We start from the raw sequence: 6,723 nt of genomic DNA, 5'->3' as shown, positions 1-6,723 counted from the left end.
TGTGTGCCCCTTTACCCAGCCTGTTCCAACTCCCAACTCCATAACTTGAACTACTGTGATTGTGGGTCCTCCTTGCTCTCCCCTGCTCCTCTCTTCCCAGGCACATCCTATGCCCTTTTATTTAAAACAAAGGCAAATGAAAACCAAAATTTAAAAACACTTTTAAACATTTTAAACAGCTGGGGCACTAAAACCAATAAGAGAGTCCCCAACAGCTGCAACCCAGGAGTTTGTTGCACCTTTTTGCAGCTGGAGTGAGTATCCTACCCACTTCAAGGTGACATGGAGGTTATCACTGTTTTAGCCTCATAGTTTCTCAAGGTAAGTCAGGCTTAGAGATGAGACTGACTTGGCTCTCCTACTGAGCTGGGCAAGGATTTGAATCATTTTCTCCATGATCCAAGTCAAACACTATTTACACTTACTTGCATTGGATCTCCTACACAGAAATGGAAGGCAACCTTCTTTCTTCAGCAACAGATACCCTGCTATACTATTTGACCAGTTATTTAGATGAAGGAATTGATGGACGTTCAACACATTTGTGGATGACGCCAAATGGGCGTCCTCAGAAGATGGAATCAGGACTCAATATGAGCTTATTTTTTTTTAAATAAATGTTTATTAAGATTTTACAAAACAAAAGATTCATCATTTCAAAATGTATCGTTTCCATACATAAAGTTCATATATAAAACAAATACAACAGAAAAACGAAAATATATAGCAGGAAAAAAAATAATAAGAAAAAAGAAAAAAGAAAAACCCATTTTCTTAAATTTATAAAGTTCCATACCCCTCTGTCTTGACCTCCTCACATCCCCCTTTTTTGTGTTCCTCTTTATTCCAATTAAATTCAGCAAATTCAAAACCTTATTTAAACCATACTTGATTTTATATTCTTCTAATTATTATGTCCCGATTTTCCATTATTTTAATCCATACCTCATCTTATATACTATGACATAATAATGTTCTGTTCATAACCCCCTATCCTTTTTAACAATCTTCTTTTTATTCACATTTAACCAAATCACGCAAACCCTGTTACCTTCACTTCCCACATCATATTAACACTCAAAGATTTTACAGTATTTTTGTAAATAGTCCTTAAACTTTTTCCAATCCTGTTCAATCAAATCTTCTCCCTGATCACGACAATATGAGCTTAACAGGTTGTGAAACTGGGTCAGAACTAACAAAATGAATTTCAATTGGGACAACTGTAAGGTCCTGCGCTTAGGAATAAACAGATGCACAAATATAGGATAAGGGACACCTGGTACAGTGGTACCTCAGGTTACAGATGCTTCAGGTTACAGACTCCGCTAACCCAGAAATAGTTCCTCGGGTTAAGAACTTGGCTTCAGGATGAGAACAGAAACCGCGCAGCAGCAGCTGGAGGCCCCATTAGCTAAAGTGCTTCAGGTTAAGTACAGTTTCAGGTTAAGAACGAATGAATTAAGATCTTAACCCGAGGTACCACTATGTGTGAAAAGGATCTAACGGTCTTAGTAAACCACAAGCATAACCTGAGTCATCAGTGTGATGTAGCAGCAAAGAAAGTGAATTCAGTTGTCGGCTGCATTGACAGAAGTGTCTAGATCAAGGGAAGTAGCAGCAGTACTCTGTTCTGCTTTGGTCTGACTGCCTGGAGTCCTGTGTCCAGTTCTTGTCTCTGCCGTTTAAGAGGGATAATGACAAGCTAGAACATGTGCAAAGGAGAGTGAGCAAGATGGATAAGGGTGTGGAAATCAAACTTATGAGGAACAGTAGTTTAGCCTGGATAAGAGAAGACACTTCATTGCAGTCCATATTGGTACGTCTGGTCTAAAACTGCCTTGTGTTTTCTGCTCTTAACTCCAGTGAAGAGCATATGAAGAAAGAACAATGCCACCCTGAATCAGAGAATCACAGTCAAAACTTGTTTTCCTTCAGTTTTTACCCCCAAAATAAAAATCAGACTGAGTAGGAATCCTTCCGAATTTCTCTTCAAATAAATCTTCCATGGATTTGGGGAGTTCTGAGTTTCCTGGGTTTGTTTCTAATGTTTTCACCATGTTAGAAATCTGCCATTATTCTGGTTTTATCTGCTAACACATACCCAGCTCCCCCAGAGCAGGTGCTCCAGAAACCAGAACTATGACCCAGGTTCTTGGGACCCCAACTGAGAAACGACCTCAGTTAGAAGGCCTCAGTCTTCTATTTTGGGGGTACAATAGCGACTGAAGGAGCGTCATATCCATAAGAAAGTTAAATAAAACCTTGAAGGGGACTAGGGACAGGGCCTGTTTGAATCCCTTTTAATGTGTAGTAACCTCTAGCTTGGGACGCGGGTGGCGCTGTGGGTTAAACCACAGAGTCTAGGACTTGCCGATCAGAAGGTCGGCGGTTCATAGAATCATAGAATCATAGAATCATAGAATCATAGAAGAGTTGGAAGAGACCACAAGGGCCATCGAGTCCAACCCCCTGCCAAGCAGGAAACACCATCAGAGCACTCCTGACATATGGTTGTCAAGCCTCTGCTTAAAGACCTCCAAAGAAGGAGACTCCACCACACTCCTCGGCAGCAAATTCCACTGTCGAACAGCTCTTACTGTCAGGAAGTTCTTCCTAATGTTTAGGTGGAATCTTCTTTCTTGTAGTTTGGATCCATTGCTCCGTGTCCGCTTCTCTGGAGCAGCAGAAAACAACCTTTCTCCCTCCTCTATGTGACATCCTTTTATATATTTGAACATGGCTATCATATCACCCCTTGCGGGGTTCGAATCCCCGCAACGGGGTGGGCTCCCGTTGCTCGGTCCCAGCTCCTGCCAACCTAGCAATTCGAAAGCACATCAAAGTGCAAGTAGATAAATAGGTACCACTCTGGTGGGAAGGTAAACGGCGTTTCCGTGCGCTGCTCTGGTTCGCCAGAAGCGGCTTAGTCATGCTGGCCATTTGACCCGGAAGCTGTACGCCGGCTCCCTCGGCCAATAAGGCGAGATGAGCGCCGCAACCCCAGAGTCGGCCACGACTGGACCTAATGGTCAGGGGTCCCTTTACCTTTACCTTTAACCTCTAGCTATTTTGCCTGGTCTTCAGTTACCTCATTTCTTGAAGCATCTACTATGGATCAAGGAGAATGAGGCCTTCAGTGTGCCTTTCCCCCATGGATATCACACACCAATGGCAAGAGTACATGTAAAGGTGCCAAAAAGAAGATGCAGATATATGTAGAATCGCATACAGAATCTCCAGTCATATTTACTTAACTTCTGGGATATATATACGGTATAATCCACTGGGAGCAGTCAAGTACAACATTCCTTGTTTTCCTAGAGTGGTCATGCAGGGGTGTTGGTCCAGCCCTTCGAACTTCCTGTTCCTCCTCGCCTGGAGCATCCTTACTTGCATGTGACTGGTAGGTGGGCGTGACCTTTCCAGACCTGATAAAAGGCCAAGTCCCCCAGGTTATCTCCCATATGGGGTAAACCTGTTTAAGCCTAAAGCTCTGCCTGATCATGAGTAAAAACTACTTTTTGTTACTTATGAATAAGACTGTTGTGTCTTTATTCTTTTAGGAGGGATCCAAAGGAGTCTTACCAGGAATATTAGAATATATCTCAATCTGGGCAAGCCAGATTGAATTGTCTCAAGAAACTCACACGAGTTTGCAACCAGCTCTCTGCTGTGTAAGAAGGGGAATGCACTCTGCTAAGTGAAGAAACTTGCTAGCACACGTTAGGAAGGATATTAATAATATATCCTCTCCTGCCACCCTCAACATTCCCACAATATAGACAAGAAGATGGAAGAATGGTTCCTCCACAACTGCAGTGGCCATTTGCTGGTTAAACGTTGCAAAGAGAGAAAGATACAGTACACTTATTTTGGAACCCTTATTTACAAAGCATCTTTATTAGCCTGCAGAACTGTATGAGAACCATTCTCAATATTTCAAAGCAAACCTGGGATATGCAGTTTGCATTAAAAATGCAACAGTCCCCAGCCATTTGACATGTGTTCCTTCCATAAAAGATTAAGGGGTTTTTCTTATATAAAAAAAAATTACAGTTCCATTATGGCACAAGAATCCCTCTCTCAAAGCTCTGGGAAGGAATTACAAGAGAAGTGGGATGAATTATGTAGAGCTGTATCCCAGTCATCTGACAATATCATCTGTCTCCCCATTAAGGCACAGGAGCAGGTTTATCATGGCACAAAAGTGAGACTTGTCTCGGGATCTTCACATTGTTACTGACCTCAACCTTGGACTAAAATAAAAATTAAATTGTAAACCAATCTGTAGCTATTTCCTCCTCTTGTCTTTGAAAGTTCGCTGAAAGCATTGGTTTTCCTTTCTTTGCATCCAGTTGTCATGAGTGTCTATGAAATGAGAGATGATTCTCAGAGGACTTCTGCGGCTTGCCCTTTGGGCAAATGTCATTGGACTCCAGGTTTGATCTATAAAGATGGATTTCCATGCATGGACTTCTCCACACTGCTCTTCACTGAGGGCTCTGTGGGTGACAGACACCTTTCAGGTGCTAAGCACGTGAAAGACTTGGGGCATGGTCCCCTGGCACAAATTTCCATTTGTTACTTTACATTTAGGTGAACTTTTGTAGGGGGGGCTGGGGAAGACTCTGGCTCTTGCCATCAGGGCTTACTCTGAGCTACGGAGTGTCAACAGGACCCACGACAATGTGCATGGGTTGGGATCTCCATAAAATGAGATAAGAGGGGGCTGCAGTCTCACTGGCATTGTGCTTTTCAGTGCCCTGTAAACAAAGGCTTTTTTAAAAGTCCTCAGCTGCTATTTCATTGCATTCACACAGTCAGGATAATGTATTATTTAACTCTATTATATTTCCCCTAGCTACTTGCTCTCACTGAAAGCTTCTCTGACACTATTGCTACTGACTCTGTTGAAAGCCCCTCTTCCCACAAACCACACCCCAAAGGCTGCTGCAGCAGCGTTGGCCTTCTTGCCAAATTCTGCCACTTTTAGACTCCACCCCCTGCCAAACTTGGACTCATAAAATTGTATGGATAGAAGGAGTCATCTAGTCCAGTCCCTACAATGCAGGAATCCACCATACAGGCCAAACCTGGCCTGTCAGGTGTCCAATATGATCTGCAAGGCCTTTCCCCTCAAACCATACCCATCCCACCTCTGACATCAAATGTGACATCAGTTCTGGGGTGTTATGTACTGAGCTGAATAGGATCCAAAAGGCAGCAGTCTGATTGGTCCTAGAACAATAGGGTCCAGAATGCAGCAGTCTGATTCGTCCTAGAACAATGCAGCAGTATGATTGGTCCGCAGGAGCCACCCAATCCAGCTCCAGGTGGAAGTGAATCCACAACCTGATTGGCCTACAGGAGAATCCCAGAATTAGCCAATCACGTGCGGCCCATTGTGTAAATAATGTATATAAAGCAGATATTTTGGGGGAACTTTCATTCCTCACTACTATGAGCTGAATAAAGAGCATGAAATCCACACTCGACTCCGAGTATATTTCATGGGGCTCATACTGTTGTGGCTTCAAGGGAACAACTGGGGACTGAAAATGAGCTCCTGATTATTCCTTTGCTGGGGCCCATCAGCTGATAGTTGGGGAGGGTGGGACTTGCTCTGGGAGGGGGAAGCACACTGTTCTTTGAACCTCTGGTTTTCAAAGGCTTAAAGAGCAGCATGGAACCTCTGGAAACTGGAGATTCAAAGAGCAGTGTTGAGTATGTTTCGCCTGGAGAAGAGGAGACTCTTCAATCCTGATTCTATGGCACTATGATGTCACAGAGACAATATGTGATTGACAGTTGGGCATGCCCACCCACTTGTCAAATCTGGCCCTCCGCCAACTAGAAACGTTTGTCCACCACTTGGGATTGTAAGGTAATTAGATATATAACAAATTGAAGAAAATGTTCCAATTGTTAAAAAACCTGAAGCATTTTTATTAGGGATTGTAGGGAAAGATCTGCCAAAAAAGCTGAAAAACATATTCATGTATGCGACAACGGCTGTGAGAGTTCTGGTAGCACAAGGATGGAAGACTGAAGAAAGCCCAACTAAAGAATCATGGCAAGAAAAATTGATGGACTATGCAGAACTGGCAAAACTGACATACAAGCTACGGGACAAGGATAACTGTGACTTTAAAGATGAATGGGAACCCTTTACAAAGTATTTGAAGACACAACAAAGCGAACTGGACTCCTTGGCTGGTTTTGAATAAACATTCACAAACTTTTTATTGATAATTATTACTTAAATAGCTTGAGGATCTATACAACTGTGTAACATGCAGAAAACAGCATTTTTAAAGAAATCAAAGACTGGAACTGAGGGAAGTCGGGGGGTGGGTTCTGTGGGGGAGGGGGGAGGGAGGAAAAATGGGGGGAAATAAGGATTATATGTTTCTGGATAGTTTTAATTTTGAATAAGAAAGTAATTTTTAAAAAAAGTTTGTCCACCACTGATGCATAACATGTATCTATGTTTCTGCCCTAGCTTGCTTGTCAGGCTCTCTTTCAAACTCCATTTAAGACATAGAGTCATAGATAGAATTGAAGAGTTGGAAGTGAGACTAAGGATCATCTAGTCCAACACTCTGCAATGCAGCAATCTTAATTAAAGCATCCATGACAGATGGCCATCCAGCTTCTGTTTTAAAAACCTCCCATGGGGCAGAGTTCACAACCCCCAGAGCGGTCTGTTCCACTGTTGAA

The sequence above is a fragment of the Podarcis raffonei genome, chromosome 5 (genome assembly GCF_027172205.1).
Source record: "Podarcis raffonei isolate rPodRaf1 chromosome 5, rPodRaf1.pri, whole genome shotgun sequence".
In the NCBI taxonomy this organism is placed as follows: Eukaryota; Metazoa; Chordata; class Lepidosauria; order Squamata; family Lacertidae; genus Podarcis; species Podarcis raffonei.
Note: the sequence above shows the minus strand (reverse complement) of the source record.